The sequence below is a fragment of the Serinus canaria genome, chromosome Z (genome assembly GCF_022539315.1).
Source record: "Serinus canaria isolate serCan28SL12 chromosome Z, serCan2020, whole genome shotgun sequence".
NCBI lineage: Eukaryota > Metazoa > Chordata > Aves > Passeriformes > Fringillidae > Serinus > Serinus canaria.
The window spans coordinates 30,670,098-30,688,668 of NC_066343.1; the positions used below are offsets into that span (position 1 = coordinate 30,670,098).

An 18,571-nucleotide genomic window follows, 5' to 3' on the forward strand; every position below is an offset into this window, starting at 1 on the left:
ATGACTTCGAAAGTCCGTCTGCAGCATTTTATAGTTTATAGATAAGGCAAAACTTCAGGGAAAAATAGTTACCAACAAAAGAAAGCAAACAGGTCAGGACAAACAGGGCGGCAGTGAAGACAACAGTTTTAGATATTCTCATGTGGGACATATCCTATAACATTCATTCATGCTCTCTTTTTATAACTGGGACAGAAAGAGCTCTGTGAAAATAACCCATCATGAGAAAATCAATTGACATACTATTTGAAGAGGAACACTCTGAACCCTGTGAGTAGAATGGGTACTTGAAATTTGCTACTTCCACTAAGAATTAGCATCATGCCACTACGACATTACATAAGTAACCAGAATCTTATTTTATGATATTACATTCAAGAGGCTAGACTTAACACAGGACTAAACATATGCATATGCTGCTCTTTCCATAAGTGTTTGCACCACTTCAGAGATTAAGGTGATACACAAGAAAAAAAAAATCAACTTAAACTGCCACATGCAAATCTAGAACAGAATGTCTACCTGCAAGCTATCCTCTGTATTATCAAATCACAGAATGGGTTGGGCTGGGAGGTGAATTTCAAGGCCAACCAGTCCAAGCAGTGAGCAGGAACATTTTCAGCTAGGTCAGGTTGTTCAGAGACCTGCTCTCTTTATTCAGATCAATTCAAATATCCCAGACTGCTTCCACTTTTTCTGATGATAAACGGAGGTTAAACTTTCTTGGTACCACGACCATGATGGAAACACAGGAAGTGTTCCATTTCTCAGTGCCCAGCTGTGCTTCAAAGAGGCCAGCTGTACATTTCAAGGATGCTTGCAGTCCCCAAGCTCACAGCTCCCTGTCTAGCAGCAGTATTCTTCTGTTTATCCATTTTACCTTCTGAAAAGCTGCCTTAATGGCTGCTCACTGTCAGCTCCTCAGCCACCAGTCACCTCACACACACCTGCGCAATTGCTTACAATCCACGTCGCATGAATACGCTTGAAAACAACATTGAAAAGAAAATTATATATGATTTCAAAACCAGCAAAGAATTAAGTTGGTACCACACACTCAGTATTTTCAAGTATCAATAAAACGTTACTGCTGAATAGACATGAATTAGATGCTATTTTCAAAATTTTTTCTTTTCATTTTTTCTACTTCTAAAATTGTACAAATTGTTAACCAGTAAAACCAAAAGTGCACTGCTGCATTCATGACTTTCTGATTTCAGAGGGTTGTTGGGTGTGACTTGACCTCCTAAATATTTCTGAGCAAAGGCATTATTTTTGATTCCTTTCTCCATCGTCATTTTTATTTAAGATGACAGCCTGCAAAGTTGAAAGCAGTGGCTTTGAAACACTCTAGCTCTCTAAATCAATTCTCTCACGCCAAAATGTTCATTAAGGACATTTGTATTAAAATTTTTAAACCTACTGGGTGCTGGTCACACCTGATTTCATGGGAAAGGTATTGAAGACAAATGATATCTCCATTCTCATGTGAGACAAAGAATTTGACCAACTTGTAGTTTCAGGACAGTACGCCACAAAGGAGGTTCAACACAGGACCAGCTACCACACAGATGGAATGACATGCAGTGCTAGATTGCAGTCACTGACCCATTCTCACTCTCAGCCCACAGGTAGATGTTCCTAGGTGATTCCCAGTGTAAATTATATGCAGCTTGTGCCTTCCTTCACCAGCTGGAGGGGAACAGTAGTGGAGACACCTGTGATAAATCATAGTAACACACAGGTACCCTGCATGCTTTCAAATCCTCCATCTCAAAACAAGTACCAGCTCATGATGCATTGATCCTCTAGCTCAGGAACTTGCTGAACAAATATTCAGCTCACAGGAAGGAGCGAGTGGAATAAAACCAACCAGTTATGAGAAACCAGTAATATTATTAAAATTTGGTAGTATTTTGTAATGCTTTGCATTAACAGAAATATAAGCTGTGAAGATTCATAGGTGAATGACATACTTTAGGTTTGAAATTGTTTCACAGGAAATAAAATTATAGAAATTAAAGTCTTAATATAAGAAAAATTTTAAAGAAGCGTTTTCACCTGGAAGAAAAGGATTTTTTTCATGAAATCATTTGTGTGAAGTCAACAAATTATTTTTAAAAACATGGCTAAAAATAATCTTCATGGTGCTCTGGTTTTCCTGAGGATTGGAAATATTTCATAATTTCCAAAAAATTTAAGGGATGAGAATAGTTTCATTTTTATTCAGGGCTCAACCCCACAAAATTTACTATCCAAAGTTGTATCATTACTTGCTTGGCCTTCAGTCACATATTCATGTCTTCTACTATGAGTAGAATTATGGGCCTAACCCAGGAAGATACTGAAAAATTTTTAGTAAGTGCACCCTCCTGCCACTCCTGAAGTTATTAATCTGTGGCCGCATGGGGATTGTTGTCACTGGGTCATGTTAGGGAATACTGTCAGCCTGGAGTCGTCAGTCATCAGCTGGGAAGAGTAGGGAAAAAATACACGGGCCTTTTGGCTTAACCCACACTCACTAAGTGGATGTCAGGAAAAGACCAGACTAACATACAACATCAACCTCCTCCCTAGCTCTTTTCTTTCTTATTCCTCCATTTTTTTCACAAGGCAAAGTGGGTGCATGAACTGCAAACATTATGGAAATTTGAAATAATGACACTAAGCTTGTCAGGGAGTAGAGGGCTCTTGAGCCAATGGGATCGGCAGCCCAAAATGTGAACCTATCATAAATACAATTACAATTTCTTAAGACAAGCTAACAGTTTCTACTAAAAATGAACATCTAGCAAATAGTTTATCTAGTTTAGCTAGTTTATCTAGCAAATAGTTTATCTATTTTAGCTAGTTTATCTAGCAATATCTAGGTCATGGAATGACTAAACAGTAATATCCTAGTTAAGAGACTTGCAGAAATAATGGCATGTTTTTGGGTCAGGAGTGGAACTGACTCTGCAGGAAGACAGTGGCAATAAACACGCAAGGGAGTGATTTTCCTTGGATGAGATTTGGAACTGCCTACTTAGAAACAAGTAATTTATCTGAAAAACCTAAAGAACTAAAAAAAGAAGGTTCATGGGGGATACAATGACTACTTGAAGACTATGTGATGGGACAAGAGAAGTCAGGAAACAACCCTTCCCTCCAAGTGCTCTGAGAGCTTGAAACTGGACCTCAGTCCTAATATTACTGCATATGAAATAATGCTGTGTGAAATAATGGTGTGTGAAATAATACTGTGTATCACATAACACTGAGCTATGTCTTCTGAGAAAAGGTTGGCATGTGAATTGTAGTGGTGTCATCTCTCCAGGGAATGGAACTTCACAGTGGTTTTGCACAGCTGCAGGTAGAGCACTGCTGAAACTCTGTCAAAACAGCCGTGGCAGATACAGCCATCTCTGGAATTACTACTTTATTTACTAGCTAAGGTTTGAAAAACTACTGAGAGATTTAAATGCTTATTCCTTATCTTGCTTCCTATAAATGTTATGGGATATGAAAGTTTAGTCTACACTAACAGCTCTGTCTGTTAAGTTTCATACATATTCTGAACCTCAACACACAAAAAAAAAAAAAAAATAGCCAGACTTCAAAGCATATGGTTAGAAAAGACACTGGAAAAGCAACATGAACATCATTTTATCTCAAGAGTTAACTTGACCTGAATAAATGTTTTTCTTAGACTCCAACCACTGAAAACCTCTCACCTGTTCTGGAACTTAACTATCCTTTGCAATTAAAATATTTCTCCTCATGTCTAATGTGATTTGTCATGAAGTGCCTTAAAAAAATGTGGAAAATATGTAGCCACTGCAAATAGATTTATCTTTCACCTGTCCTTTTGGACGTTATTTATCACTTGTTCTTATTTTTCTCTTCCATTGCCAAAGAGAACATCAGCCCAATTTTGATCTTTCCATCATTAATGCATGGCATTTTCTGCCAGGAATATATGATATATGTAGGACTGAAACAAATTGAGAGCAATAGATAGAGTTCAGTACTGACGTTTAGTTCCACATCTCTGAGAGTCTAGGGTACAGAAAAAGACTCCCCTTTTATTTGATTTGTACAAACTTGGAAGTCTTTCTACATGACTTCTTTGGTCTCTCTGTGAGTGAACAGGCTGTCAAATACAGGAGGTGAGGGTGCTGAAACCCAGAGCTCCAAGTACACTGTTCTCACCACTGTTTAAAGCACAGAGCCTACTTTGATGTAGATCTGCCCAAAAATGTTCCCTGGCTTTTCTTTCACTTCAAATCTGCTGATTTTATTTTGAGCTAAATTTGGCTCATTTTGCTTGTTTGTTTTTGTTGGTCTACTTGTCTTTCTAATCATCCTGAGCTTGATAGTGAGGACTAGTCCCCAGAAAACTTTTGGGGGAGCCTTTTAACACATATGAAAGGAGGACACTGTCTTTGTCTCTCAAGTAACCCATTTGAGAGCAAGGTCTGCCATGCAGCGCTAGAATTACACAGACTGTTTCGGGCAACTCAGACGCGCTGACCCCAGATAATCTCTTTGCTTTCTGAGGAGTAATGAACAAAGAATCACAACCTGCCACATGGGCAATCATGCCAATGTCAAGCTGTGGCAAGGAATGAAAGGTATGAGAGAGAATGCACGGTGTCTCAGTCCCTGACACACCAGGAGGGTGTGTGGGGGGTGTGAGTGGGGGCTCTGTGTGGAATGTATAGTGTAGGTGTGGGTGTTTTCTTGTCTCTGCATGCTGCTGCACAGCTCTGCTGACCCTGTCAATGCGTTAGCAGAAGACAGCTGATTAATAATGGAAAAGAACAAGGCAAAGTCTGGCAACCACAGTCCTGAACTACATTGTTCAATTGTGTGTGAGCCAAACAGGAGCACAGCTCAGGAGAGAGGTGGCAGAGAGAAATAAAGGAGGACAATTAAACTTCAGGTAGGGGACACTTGAGATGCAAAGCCAGATCCTCCTCTCTCCTAGAAAAGATGTTCCAAAAGCATCTCCTTGGGGGCTGTCAGAGTTTTCCAGGCATTTTCCAGCAGTGATTATTTGTAAACCTCACTCATGTTCTTTGAATCCTTTACCTCATCCAAGGTTCCACTTCCCCTGTGGCTACACATGCCTTGCTACTCTGTGCTATCTCAGGCTTTCAGCTCTGTCAAAATCACAGCAATTTTTCTTGCATGACCTGTCTTGTTTCAGGTCTTCCAGTATGTTCTTCAGTCTTATCCCCCTGTTTCTCTCAGGGAGCTCTCACAGCAAACACAGAGGCCTGCAGGTTTTCTCTTGCACCAAAAACACAAATCAGATGCTGATGCAGATTTCAAAGGGCTCATCTGATCTTCACTGCCCTCCCATCAGCCTCTTCTTCTGGTGACACTGGGGGAATCTAGCAGTCTTTCCTTCTCCTCCATGGCAATATTGCTGCCTGAGAACCACACCCCTGGTTTCCATTCCAATTTGCTGTGGAACTGCAGAACAATCCTACGGGAATACCCAGTGCCCCAAGCATCCAAGAGTAGTGCTACCCTAAACAATAGATATGAAATTTGCTTTTCGGCTGCTCCACAGCAGATGGAGTGCAAGATAAAGCACTGCTCTCTGGAGGAGATCAGATCTGTACTCAACAAGCCTTGTTTGTTAACTTTGATTGAAAACAACATCATATCTGTCCTCTGTTGCTGTTTAAGTGAAAACCAGAACTGCATCAGGCTCCTGATTGCAGAAGCCATCTCTGAATTTTCTGCAAACTCAGCTCAAGGGGAATTGTTTCATTGGCTTCCACAGAGACCAGCCCAGACAAACCTAGTCAAAAGAAAGGGATCATAGGATAGAATGGCTTGGGATGGAAGGGACCTTACAAATATATCCATATCATCCCAAACTCCCTACAGGCAGGGACACCTTCCACTAGACTAGTTTGCTTTGAGTCCCATCCAGCCATGGGAGAGAGGAGAGGTGCACCAGGCCTCTAATCATCTTTGTGACCCTCCTCTGGACTTGCTCCAACAGGTCCATGTCCTTCTTATGTTGAGGAACCCAGATCTGGACACAGAGCTCCTGACAGGTCTCATGAGAGCACAACAAAAGGACAGAATGCCCTCCCTAGATCTGCTGGCCAAGCTGGTTTTAATGCAAGCTGCTTTTATGCAGTGTGATTTTCTGGACTGCAAGTGCACATTGCTGAGCCATGTCAAAGTTCTCATCCACCCTCAAGTCCTTCTTCTCAGGGCTGCTCTCAATCTAGGCACTGCCCAGTTTGGATCTGTGCTTGGGATTGCCATGCCTCAGGTACAGGACCTTGCACTTGGCCTTTCTGACCTTCATGGGGTTTGCACAGCCTCACCTGTCCAGCCAGTGCAGGTCCCTCTGGATGGCATCCCTTCTCTGCAGCACGCGGCTGCCCCACACAGCATGGTGTCTGTGGCAAACCTGCTGAGGGTGCCCTCAATCCCACTGTCTGTGTCACTGACAAAGATGCTGAACAGTGCCAGTTCAACACTGAACCCTGGGGACACCACTCATCTTGGGTGTCCACTTGGGCACTGAACCTTTCACCACAGGTAGAATCCTAGAGGACAAGGAGGCTAAATATATGTCTCAAACACTGATAGCCCAATAGCTTTGTAGCCAACCATGCTGGAAATAACAGCCAAGAATTACTGGCAGTAACATGCCATGGCAATGAACAAGACATGGCTGGAGAGGGGGCCTGTGTAGAGATAAGTGCAAAATTTTCCAGGACAAAAATCCTTGTTCTGGCTTCTGTAGATAAGCCCAACACAGTACAGCACAACCACACAAAAGAGGTAAAGAAGTGGACATGGACTGTAAAAGGGAAACAAGAACACCCACGATACCTGACAACGGAACCTGTCCCTGGTTACCTCTTCCGGTCCTTCTTTTCCTTCTTCCTTCCTTCCTTCCCCTTCCTCTCTTCCTCCTTCCTTCCTTCCTTCCTCCTTCCTTCCTTCCTTCTTCATTCCTTCCTTCCGTCCTTCCTCCTTCCTTTCCTTCTTCCTTCCTCCTTCCTTCCGCCACTTCCTTCCTTCCTTCCTTCTTCCTCTGCCACTTTCCTTCCTTCTTCCTCCTCTTCTTCCTTCCTTCCTTCCTTGCCGCCACTCCTTCCTTCCTTCCTTCCGTCACATTCCTTTCCTTCCTTCCTTCCTTCCGTCCTTCCTTCTTCTTCCCTCCTTCCTTTCCTTCCTTCCTCCTTCCTTCCTTCCTTCCTTCCTTCTTCCTTCCTTCCGCCACTTCCTTCCGCACTCCCGTCCTCCTTCCTTCCTTCCTCCTTCCTTCCTCCTTCCTTCCTTCCTTCCTTCCTTCCTTCCTTCCTTCCTTCCTATCTTCCTTCCTCCTTCCTTCCGCCACTTCCTTCCTTCCTTCCTTCCTTCCTCCTTCCTTCCTTCCTTCCTTCCTTCCTTCCGCTCCTTCCTTCCTTCCCTTCCTTCCGCCACTTCCTTCCTTCCTCCTTCCTTCCGCCACTTCCTTCCTTCCTTCCTTCCTTCCTTCCTTCCGCCTTCCTTCCTTCCTTCCTTCCCCTTCCTTCCGCCACTTCCTTCCGCCACTTCCTTCCGCCACTTCCTTCCGCTTCCTTCCTTCCGTCCTTCCTTCCGCCTTCCTTCCTTCCTTCCTTCCCACTTCCTTCCGCCTTCCTTCCCTTCCTTCCTTCCTTCCTTCCTTCCTTCCTTCCTTCCTTCCGCCACTTCCTTCCTTCCGTCCTTCCTTCCTTCCTTCCGCCTTCCTTCCTTCCTTCCTTCCTTCCTTCCTTCCTTCCTTCCTTCCTTCCTTCCTTCCTTCCTTCCTTCCTTCCTTCCTTCCTTCCTTCCTTCCTCCTCCTTCCTTCCTTCCTTCCTTCCTTCCTTCCTTCCTTCCGCCCTTCCTTCCGCCACTTCCTTCCTTCCTTCCGCCACTTCCTTCCGCCCTTCCTTCCGCCACTTCCTTCCTTCCTTCCTTCCTTCCTTCCTTCCTTCCTTCCTTCCTTCCTTCCTTCCTTCCTTCCTTCCTTCCTCCTTCCTTCCTTCCTTCCTTCCTTCCTTCCTTCCTTCCTTCCTTCCTTCCTTCCTTCCTTCCTTCCACTTCCTTCCCTCCTTCCTTCCGCCACTTCCTTCCCCACTTCCTTCCGCCACTTCCTTCCGCCACTTCCTTCCGCCACTTCCTTCCGCCACTTCCTTCCGCCACTTCCTTCCTTCTTCTTCCTTCCTTCCTTCCTTCCCTTCCTTCCTTCCTTCCTTCCTTCCTTCCTTCCTTCCTTCCTGCCTCTTCCTTCCTTCCGCCCTTCCTTCCGCCTTCCTTCCGCCATTCCTCCTTCCTTCCTTCCGCCACTTCCTTCCGCCACTTCCTTCCGCCACTTCCTTCCTTCCGCCACTTCCTTCCTTCCTTCCGCCTTCCTTCCTCCCTTCCTTCCTTCCTTCCTTCCTTCCTTCCTTCCTTCCTCCTTCCTTCCTTCCTTCCTCCTTCCTTCCTTCCTTCCTTCCTTCCTCCCTTCCTTCCTTCCTTCCTTCCTTCCTTCCTTCCTTCCTTCCTTCCTTCCGCCACTTCCTTCCGCCACTTCCTTCCTTCCTTCCTTCCTTCCTTCCTTCCGTCCTTCCTTCCTTCCTTCCTTCCTTCCTTCCTTCCTTCCTCCTTCCTTCCTTCCTTCCTTCCTTCCTTCCTTCCTTCCTCCTTCCTTCCTTCCTTCCGCCCTTCCTTCCGTCCTTCCTTCCTTCCTTCCTTCCTTCCTTCCTTCCTTCCTTCCTTCCTTCCTTCCTTCCGCCCTTCCTTCCCTTCCTTCCTTCCGCCACTTCCTTCCTTCCTTCCTTCCTTCCTTCCTTCCTCCACTTCCTTCCTTCCTTCCGCCCTTCCTTCCTTCCTTCCTCCTTCCTTCCTTCCTTCCTTCCTTCCGCCACTTCCTTCCTTCCTTCCCTTCCTTCCTTCCCTTCCTTCCGCCCTTCCTTCCTTCCGCCCTTCCTTCCTTCCTTCCTTCCTTCCGCCTTCCTTCCTTCCTTCCTTCCTTCCTTCCGTCCTTCCTTCCTTCCTTCCTTCCTTCCTCCTTCCTTCCTTCCTTCCTTCCTTCCTTCCTTCCTTCCTTCCTTCCTTCCGCCACTTCCTTCCTTCCGCCACTTCCTTCCCCTTCCTTCCGCCACTTCCTTCCGCCACTTCCTTCCTTCCTTCCTCCTTCCTTCCTTCCTTCCTTCCTTCCTTCCTTCCTTCCTTCCTTCCTTCCTTCCTTCCTTCCTTCCTTCCTTCCTCCTTCCTTCCTTCCTTCCTTCCTTCCTTCCTTCCGCCCTTCCTTCCTTCCGCCACTTCCTTCCTTCCTTCCTTCCTTCCTTCCTTCCTTCCTTCCGCCACTTCCTTCCTTCCTTCCTTCCTTCCGTCCCTTCCTTCCTTCCTTCCTTCCTTCCTTCCTTCCTTCCTTCCTCCTTCCTTCCTTCCTTCCTTCCTTCCTTCCTTCCTTCCTCCTTCCTTCCTTCCTTCCCTTCCTTCCTTCCTTCCTTCCTTCCTTCCGCCACTTCCTTCCTTCCTTCCCCTTCCTCCTCCTTCCTTCCTTCCTTCCTTCCCTTCCTTCCTTCCTTCCTTCCGCCACTTCCTTCCTTCCTCCCTTCCTTCCGCCACTTCCTTCCTTCCTTCCTTCCTTCCTTCCTTCCTTCCTTCCTTCCTGCCTTCCTTCCTTCCTTCCTTCCTTCCGCCTTCCTTCCTTCCTTCCTTCCTTCCGCCACTTCCTTCCTTCCGCCACTTCCTTCCTTCCTTCCTTCCTTCCTTCCGTCCTTCCTTCCGTTCCTTCACTTTCCATTCCTTCCTTCCTCCTTCTTCCTTCCTTGCCTTCCTTCCGCCACTTCCTTCCTTCCCCTTCCTTCCGCCACTTCCTTTCTTCCTTCACCATTCCGTCCTTCCTTCCTTCCTTCCTTCCGCCATTTCCTTCCTTCCGCACTTCCTTCCTTCCTTCCGCCACTTCCTTCCTCCGCCACTTCCGTCCTTCGCCACTTCCTTCTTCCGCCACTTCCTTCCGCTCCGCCACTTCCTTCCTTCCGCCACTTCTCCTTCCGCCACTTGCCGTCCTTCCTTCCGCACCTTCCTTCCGCCACTTCCTTCCGCACCTTCCTCCTTCCCTTCCTTCCTTCCTCCTTCTTCCCTTTCTCCCCTCCCTTCCCTCTGCCCATCATCTACCATCCATCCTCCATCCATCCATCCTCCATCCATCATCCATCCATCCATTCCATCCCTCCATCCATCCTCCCTCCATCCATCCATCCATCCATCCCTCCATCCATCCATCCATTCTTCCATCTCTTACTTCCTCTCTAATTAATCTCTTCCCTTCTCTCTTCATCTTAACGCTTTACCCTAAATCCACTGCCATGTGCTTGTATGACAGGTCGGGCACTAGCTAATACCAATTTCTATGCCAAGTGTGTCATTTACTAATAAAATGTTGTGAGTTTTTGTGGACCCTCTGTCTGTTGCTGTTACTTTTGACCACAAGGATTTTTTAATTTTGCATGCTCCCTTCCCTGTGAGGATGGAATGTTACACCACAGCTCTTTGGGTCAATCCAACCAATTCCTTTCCACCAAGTGGTCCAGTCATCAAATCTGTGTCTCTCCAGCTTAGAGGATCTGCTCCATGATCTTGAGGCTCATCATTGGTCCTGAGTTTGGACGTGAAGATCTGTGTATATTGAACATATTTTTGGACTCCTATTCACTTCAAACTTTATCCCATCATATTCTGCCAGGCAGATCTCTGCAGAGCCTAAAGTCTGCTCTCCTGATACCCAGTAACAGGAGCCATCCACCACAGCCCTGTGTGCCAATAAGGTCCTGGCCCTGCAGGCATACGTGCGTCTCTAACTCCTCCAGTTTTGCCCCCATGCTGGGTGTGTTTGTATAGAAGCAGATGGGAAACACATTTTGGCTTAATCTACTATGTGAGCTGACTCTGCCAAAGCAAACTGGCCGTTCTGCTCGCTGCTCAAGGCACAGGACTGTGCTAAGTTTTCCCAGTCAAATGCCTTTTTTCCCCATTACTACACACAGGCAGCGTGAACTACAATTTGTGAACAAATTTACTACTCTTTGGAAACCAAGACTGAGAAACCACAGACATAGGTATCATATACCATTAATATTTCTGAATACTCAGCAGAAAGCATGTTTTCCTTTCTCTCTGTTTGCAAATATGTTTATTTTGTTCATTTTGTGTGCACAGCATCCACATTAAAACAGTGCCTTTCTGCAATATGGTCAGCCTCAGTGAGAGGGAATGAGGTCTTGAAAGCTTCAGGAATGGAGATAATTAAATTACTGATGACTAGCAAAGTTCCTCCATTTTGTAATCAGAGAAGAAATCTCCAGAGTATGCAGAGAAAATCTGACTCATGAAGAAGAGCATAGGATCAGAAGCTCAAAAATACTGATTTTAGGCACCTGGAGGGTGGACTGTAATCAGTGCACTGACTCATGATCACAGGGCCCAAAATACAGTACATACTGAAATCCTAAACCTGTTGGGTCCAGTGGAAAAATTTCTCCCCCAGAATCCAACTTGTAGCTTCAGTTAGGAAAATCTGGGTCAATTTTATTCTTCAAAGCAGTTAAGCAGGATAAGAAGAAAGAAAATTTACATATTCCACAGTAACAACTGCAGCTTAATTGCTCACAGGTTACAGTAAAAGTTTAGATTTGCTCCATGATCACAAGGATGGGGTCAAGATGCAGCAAATTCCCATGAGAACAGAGGCATTTTCCAGTGATGCAGAGCAGGTGTGTTCCTAGCCAAAGCAGGTTTTGATTTCTAGTGTTTCCAAAGCCTACATCTAGTTTGGCACAAGAAAATCTTCCCAGAAGCCAATGGCAGGATCCTGGAAATGGATGAATACAATTGCTTGTATGAGTTTAGAAGACTTTAAGTTATAGCTACATATCTGATAGCATAAATAAAGCCATAGGATATATCTTTCCTTATGTGTGTGCTATGTAAGATCAGAACAGGAGTATAAGCTGTTCATCCATCTTCCTGCCTCCTGCATTTATTTCCTTTACCAAATGAAAGCCTTTATTTCGTACAAGGCTGGTATAATTATTTCCCCAGGATACTGGAGCAATTTAGATTAGGCACAACTATTTCTTTTCTATAGCCTGTGTTTACCACGTGTGACAGCTCTTTTTTGCTTTGTTTCTTGTTTGGTTTAGGTTTTCTCGGTTTGTTTTTATTTTTGCATTACTAAATCTTATTTTGAAAGCTCTAGTCCAGTCAGTATGTTTTTAAAAGAATCTAATACAAGTGCTCCAGAGGATAAGGAGTGGTTCACCACAGGATGAGGAGAAATATTTTTTCTTGGAGTGCAGAGCATGATGAAGGTCCAGATAACTGCAGAAAGAATTTTAGCTTGTACTGTCACAGGAATAGGTTATTGTTAGCTCAGGAGGCTTAAAAATTAATTATTATCCTGCCTTGCTAGGTTTGTTCTTGGTGGGGCTCAGCATTTCATTGCCTTATTGATCAAAAGCACTTTCCCAGATTGGAGCTTGTAGCCAGCTGAAAATTTAGAGGTTGAGCCCTAAGTAGCTGATTCATTTTAAGTTCAGCTTTCAGTAAACTGTGTGAGCTCTCTGTGTCTCATGTCTGCAAATCCTTGGGAAGCCATGAAAAGAAGATTTTTTTAAAAAAACTGTTTCTTACTATCAGTTTTGTTTCTAGCATATTGCTAGAACATTTCTCTGTGCACACATCAGCTACAGATATAATGAAACTTTACGTAATCCTTGGTGTTTTGTAGTACACTAAAAAGGTTCATAAACAAGTAGGATAGTGTTATCAGCAAAGAAATGGGTTATTAGACAGCTCATCACAGCAGAGCAAGAAGGAACTTAGAAAGGATTCTGGAAGTGGTACCCTTGTACGTGACTAAAGTATGCTCCAGGTAAATTTGTGTTCCCTAGTGTAGTTCAGCACTACAGTGAGGGATAGTTGCATTTAATTGTAGTCTTCTGTTAGACAGCAGTTTTGAGGGAAATTAAAAGGATAATTTTCTATCTAAAAATATTCAACAGATCATAAATATAGGTTAATACACCAAAAAAAAAAATAGAATAGAGCCAACTAACAGACCCAGGCAAAAAGGTAGAACTCATATCATTACTGCTAAGTATTCTGGGAAATAACATGGGAGGAAAAGAGGCCCTTAGACCAACATTTAGGTATGCATCCTCAGTTTTTTCTCTGCTTTCTGTGTGACCATATGGGAGACAATTAATTTCTTTTTGGTGGACAGAGAATTTAAGTAAGATTTACCCTTCTAAAGGGGCTACACTGAGTCTGCTCTGAAACACAGTCATTGCTTACAATGATGCCACGCTGAAATACAGGAAGTTGCTTCTGTGTCATTTTCATATGTTATACTCTCCTCAGTAACTTCCTTGGGTTGATAGGATGAATTTGACAGGACAATAAACTGCCTCAAAATATCAGGAAGAACTTTTTTTTAAGTAACCTACACTGAAGTTGTAAATGCTGACTTTGTTGACAGCACAAGGTAATATAATTCAGCAATAGTAAAAGATCAGGAAATATTAGTTAGGTGATTATCTTTAGTCCTTGCTTTGAGACTATTTAATTGTTGCATCAATTCCTTGGGGATTCTTCTGTGTGGAATAAATCCTGCCATTGCAGCTAGGATCTAATTAGCACAGCCACCCTGCCAGTACCTTTGCGGAGACCAAGGCATTGTCACAAACTCTGAGCCAAGACTCAGAGAAATCAAAGGTAGTTAATCAATTAGTTTCAAACCTTTGACACACTCTTGCCTCTGAAGTACAAAGAGTATTTCTCAATCCCATTAACTGGCAACAGAAGTGAGAACTCTGCCATCAAAATGCTTTAAAAATAGGAAGAAAACTTTTGACGTCCAAAAGAGCAAGTAGAAAATTATGAGTGCTAATTCATACGCTGCAGCTTTTCAGAAGGACATGAAAAAATGAAGGGCAAGTCATTTCTTTTTCTCTAGACCTTTTTGAACTGGCGTACCAGCCTCTTCCTTACATAATTCGAGGTAGTTTTCTTGCTTCCCAAGAGACTAGAGAAGACATGTTTGTAGTGAAAGTTGGTAAGGGAAAATACCTGGTTCATCTTAACAATCCAACCAAACAGCATTAATGGTGTTTTAGTGGGAGATCCACCCAGTCTGTTTGGTGTTGCTATGACAAACCTGAAGAACTGTTTTCAACTGTAAACAGCCATGGCCTAAAAAAATCTGAGACCAGTGCAACAGCAAGCAACTAGCTGTGCTGATAATTCAAAACCCATTCTAGAGATGAGGTGCATGCTTATTTCCTCTATGTGGAATCAGCTGTTGAGCTTTGCTCATCCTTTCCCTTGGCAGGCCATGGTCAGAGAACAAATATTTCATATTGTCAGGGATTTGTGAGCAGGGGCAGAGCCCATGGAGCTCACAGCCCACATCAAGCTAAGAGCTGTGCAGCAGAAGGGGGAGACAAACCTTATGCTCAGGAGCTTGCTGTCTCTACTGCACATTTCTCCCAGGCATACCTTCGTCCTACGGCAACAAGACAAAGGCATTTCATCTCTTAGTGGAATCCATTCACTAAAGTACCAAAAGGAGCCTTTTCAAAGGCTCTTTAATTTTCAATAAATTTCAAAATTTCTTAAGGTCTTTGTTGGGGTCTCCAGTTTTTCTTGCCCTCTCCATATATGCAGGACCTCACAGCAATTCAGACAGAAGGGTATGGAACAGCTGAAGCGTTAATCTCTCAATGCATGGAAGCATTCATCTTTGACTCATTCAATGAGTCAAAAAAGAGTAACAAGCCCATTTTCTTTCTCTTTCTTGATCTAATTGGGTGGGGATTTTCTGCCACAGTAGTGGATGGAATGCATGGAGTTTGTTGGATTTCTGTTGTGCCCATGTCAAAAAGCAGCAGTTCAAACAACTTACTTATGGGGTAACTGATACCCAGCCATGCTCATCTTATCCTCGGCAAGCTAAGCAAAGGGAAGCTGACTATCTATTTTACTTTCATATTGTCTGAGCACTTTGATATTTTTAATGAAACTTCCAGTAGCTGGGTGTGGGGTGTGGGAAGCAGAGCAAGAGGACAGAGAGACCTTAAATCAGACCTTGGACAACCTCAAGGGGCAAGGACTCTTGGAAGGGAACACATCAATAACTGAGCCTGCACATAAATGTGACCATGCACATCACCAACATGCTCAGCTGATTATGCTGCTCTGTATCCCAACCACTCTTTATCACCTTCCCATCATAAAATATCTGTACATGCCTTGCAACGCCATGAGCCACTAGGAATCCTGTTACTTGGGAAACTTGTATTGCTTCAGGCCATTAATGAACAATTATTCTTCAAATGCAAAAAGGAATAATTAAAAAGGTCAAGTAAGAATACACTTGACTAGCTTTTTTGGGATCACATGAACTTTTTTGCATTAGCTGCTTGGGGTTTTTGGTCAAAGCCTCAGCCTTTTTGGTAATGGCCCTAGTTATTCAAACTGCTGCTAAAGCTTGGAATCTTTTCATGTAACAGTTTCTGTTGAAAAACTGGAGAAAAGCCCTTTCAAATCTCAGTCTTTGCTGCCACAAGAGAAGTCCTGTGTTAGTGGAAGCATGCCTTTTACTAGCAGTAGGGTTCTTTAAAAATTAGTACCATACAGGTACATGCAGAAGTTAGCTCAAACTCAGTGACAAACCTAGGATAGTGATACTGAGAGAATGAATGCTGTGGCCTTGGAGATGCACGTGAAAAAAAGGGCTCAGTGTGTGCAGAACAGAAAAGCCACCAATAAGCTCAGCCCACACTAGAGCCTGGGCAGAACAAAGGAAAAGCAGAAATACTTCCCTGTGTCTGAGCTGTCTGGGCTGCAGGAGTGAAAGGAGGTGTTGTTTCATGCCCACTGATGGACGGGTTCTGGCATCATGACAAGAGGTCAAGCAAGTATCTACCCTGTGCTTACCTTTCAGATCTTGCTTAGCAGATGCTGATGTGTCTGAGTTCAGGTACTTATTGTTCTTGACCTTATGTGCTTCATGGGTGGAAATCTGCAGGATTTTTGTCAGAGAGATTTGTAGAGTGTGGGAGGGAAAGAAGTTTGCACATTGGCAAAAAAATAGTGCACAGATTTTTAAGTTGGGCACAAGCTTCTAATTCTGGAGTATTTTCAAGAAGAGTGGGAAACATGGGAAACATCTCTTTGCTGATAGAAAATCTCTCTTTTATTTATATATTCATGCGTTCTCGGCATCCTTACTGGTAACAGCTTGCCTGTCACTTTCTCAATGTGGCAGGTTCCTCAGCCCCAGTTCCAGCTCTTGTTTGACTTCCTTCTCACCACAGAAAGAAATTAGCCCCTCCCATTTATGTGTCAGGAGGATAAAAGCCTAAGTCTTAGAGACACAGCCTCTGATTGTCTGAAAACAAGCAAAACTCAATGACATAGCATGATCATAGCTGGCTCTAAAAGCACCTGCTTGCTCTCTAGACTGCCCCTCAATATTCCATCTCTCACCTGCTTCCCAGTGCAGCCACTGCACACCTGAGGACTGTTATTATTCAGTAATGCTGTGTGAAAATAGTTTTTTTTTATTTATCCAGCCTTGTGTTTGGAAAATAACTTTTCTGGGGCACTAACTTCATCAGCCTTTATCAGAGCAAGAATGTGGCTCCCAGGAGAAGAAGGTGCCAGCTCATGCTGGAGGAGAGACAGAAACACTGCAGACAATGGAGAACGTAGGAAGCAGAAAGATTATTTGCTTCCATGAATTTAATTAGGAGACATTAACACTATTTTTCCACTTTGCCCTGTGGCTCTTCCTGTTTTGATATAATCTGAAAAGTATATTTAAAACAAAAAGTCCAGACACTAGAACAATTACCCTCTGAACCTTACCTTAGAAATGCAGGCCATTTCTACATCAGAAGAGACAAAGTCTGGGAAGCTACACAGCACTGGGTTCATGTGTCCAGGTGCTGACAGCAGGAGTCTTACAGGGGTGGCCTCTGTGACAAGAATTCAGGGGCTGCCCTTTGCCAGAGACAGCCATCTCCAGCTCCAGAGAGAAACAGACTGCAAACTAGTTTGGGGCTATGACTAAGATTAACTAAGCTGCCTATTTAGCATGATGTTCTCCCATTTTGGGCACTCCTCTATACAAGGGCTTTGCAATGAACCTGGCAATAGAAGATGAGGAGTGAGCACTTGCCCAGTAGTTTGACAGCTACAAGTTAAGCGTCTGTTCAAAGCCCTTCTAGTCACTAGGGAGAGGCATACACTGTGGGCAGCTGTACATTCCATTCCAAGGTGTGCATCTGGAACATCATGCTCTCAGGTATGCACTTCTCCCTACCAAGTACCAAGGAAGAAATGACTGCCAGCTCAGGTGGAGACAATGAACAGCTTGAATGTTAAAGGTTGGTAAGGCAAACTCATTGGTGAACCTGGTTTTCCCTATAATGATCCCAAATATTCCCAAACCTTTCTTCTCACCTGAATTCACCTCTCACTCTGATCTCTGCAGGTGCCCATTGTGAAGTCCTTCATTTTTTTTTAAACAGATACTTAATTACCCATTCTCATTCTGACTGATTCACTAAAACTAGAAAGAATTGAGATTATTCTTCCATTTCTTCCCTCCATCTTTCTCTCTCTCTCTCTCTCTCCCCCATCCCACCTCCTCTTACACAAAATCCATTCCTTGACAGAAATGAAAACAACCATAAATTTGGGTTCAGCTAATGAAAGCTGGTAATAGCAGTGAGACAGACTTTCTGCAATTCCCACTTCCCTACAAGACCTATTTGTTGCACACCAGACAGCTCTTTTTAAATGTGGAGCCTATCACTTTGAGCAGACCAAAGATAAGTGTCACTATCTCTGATGACTAATACGAAAGACACAGAGTCAGTGGGTTTCCAGTCAGGATGATAACATTCACTACCTGCCCAAAATTATAATTTCAGCAGGGGAAGGTACAATAGGAATAGATGAGCTCTAGCAATGTCAAAGCTTGATGCTCCACCTCGCTAACCCCATATCCCCCTATAATCTGCGGACCTTTTTCAGTGATGTGGCTAAGCTGGATAATTCCTTCCAGGACAAAGTCAAGGAATGAGCCTGTAATGGTTTTTTTGCACATCCTGAGCCACAGTAAGAGCAGCACTTCTTCTGCTGGAAGAAGAGCCATCTTCCAGCAGCACTTCTCTTTGGGTTCTGGCCTGCAACCACTGCTCTCCAACAATCTGAGGTCCTCGAAGACTGTCTCCTTCAAAGGAGCTAGTGGGTCTTAAACTTTGCATGGCTGCAGGGTATTTAAATCTCATTTGCTAGTCAGGCTTTAGGAGAAAATTTTCTGTTTCTGGTGAGAATTAAGATATTGCTCCAAGAAGAGGTTTCATCAGATGCCCCTTTATGACAATCTGAAGAAATTATGCCAGTAGCTGTGTGTTGGGACAAACTGTGAAATTGAACACCATGTATGTTTCTTGCAGCAGAAATAAGGGGGAATAAGGGGAATAAGACTGAAAGAGAAAGGAATCTTGGGCAGAGTGTGTGAAGGTCCACAGTTGTCAGGGT

At 43.9% G+C, this 18,571-nt stretch overlaps 1 protein-coding gene across 1 annotated transcript in view; it reads right to left on the reverse strand.

Moving 5' to 3' along the window:
- The window catches only part of CPLX1 (complexin 1), a 108,108-nt gene that overhangs the window by 5,452 nt on the left and 84,085 nt on the right, over positions 1 to 18,571 (reverse strand). The window lies entirely within an intron of this gene.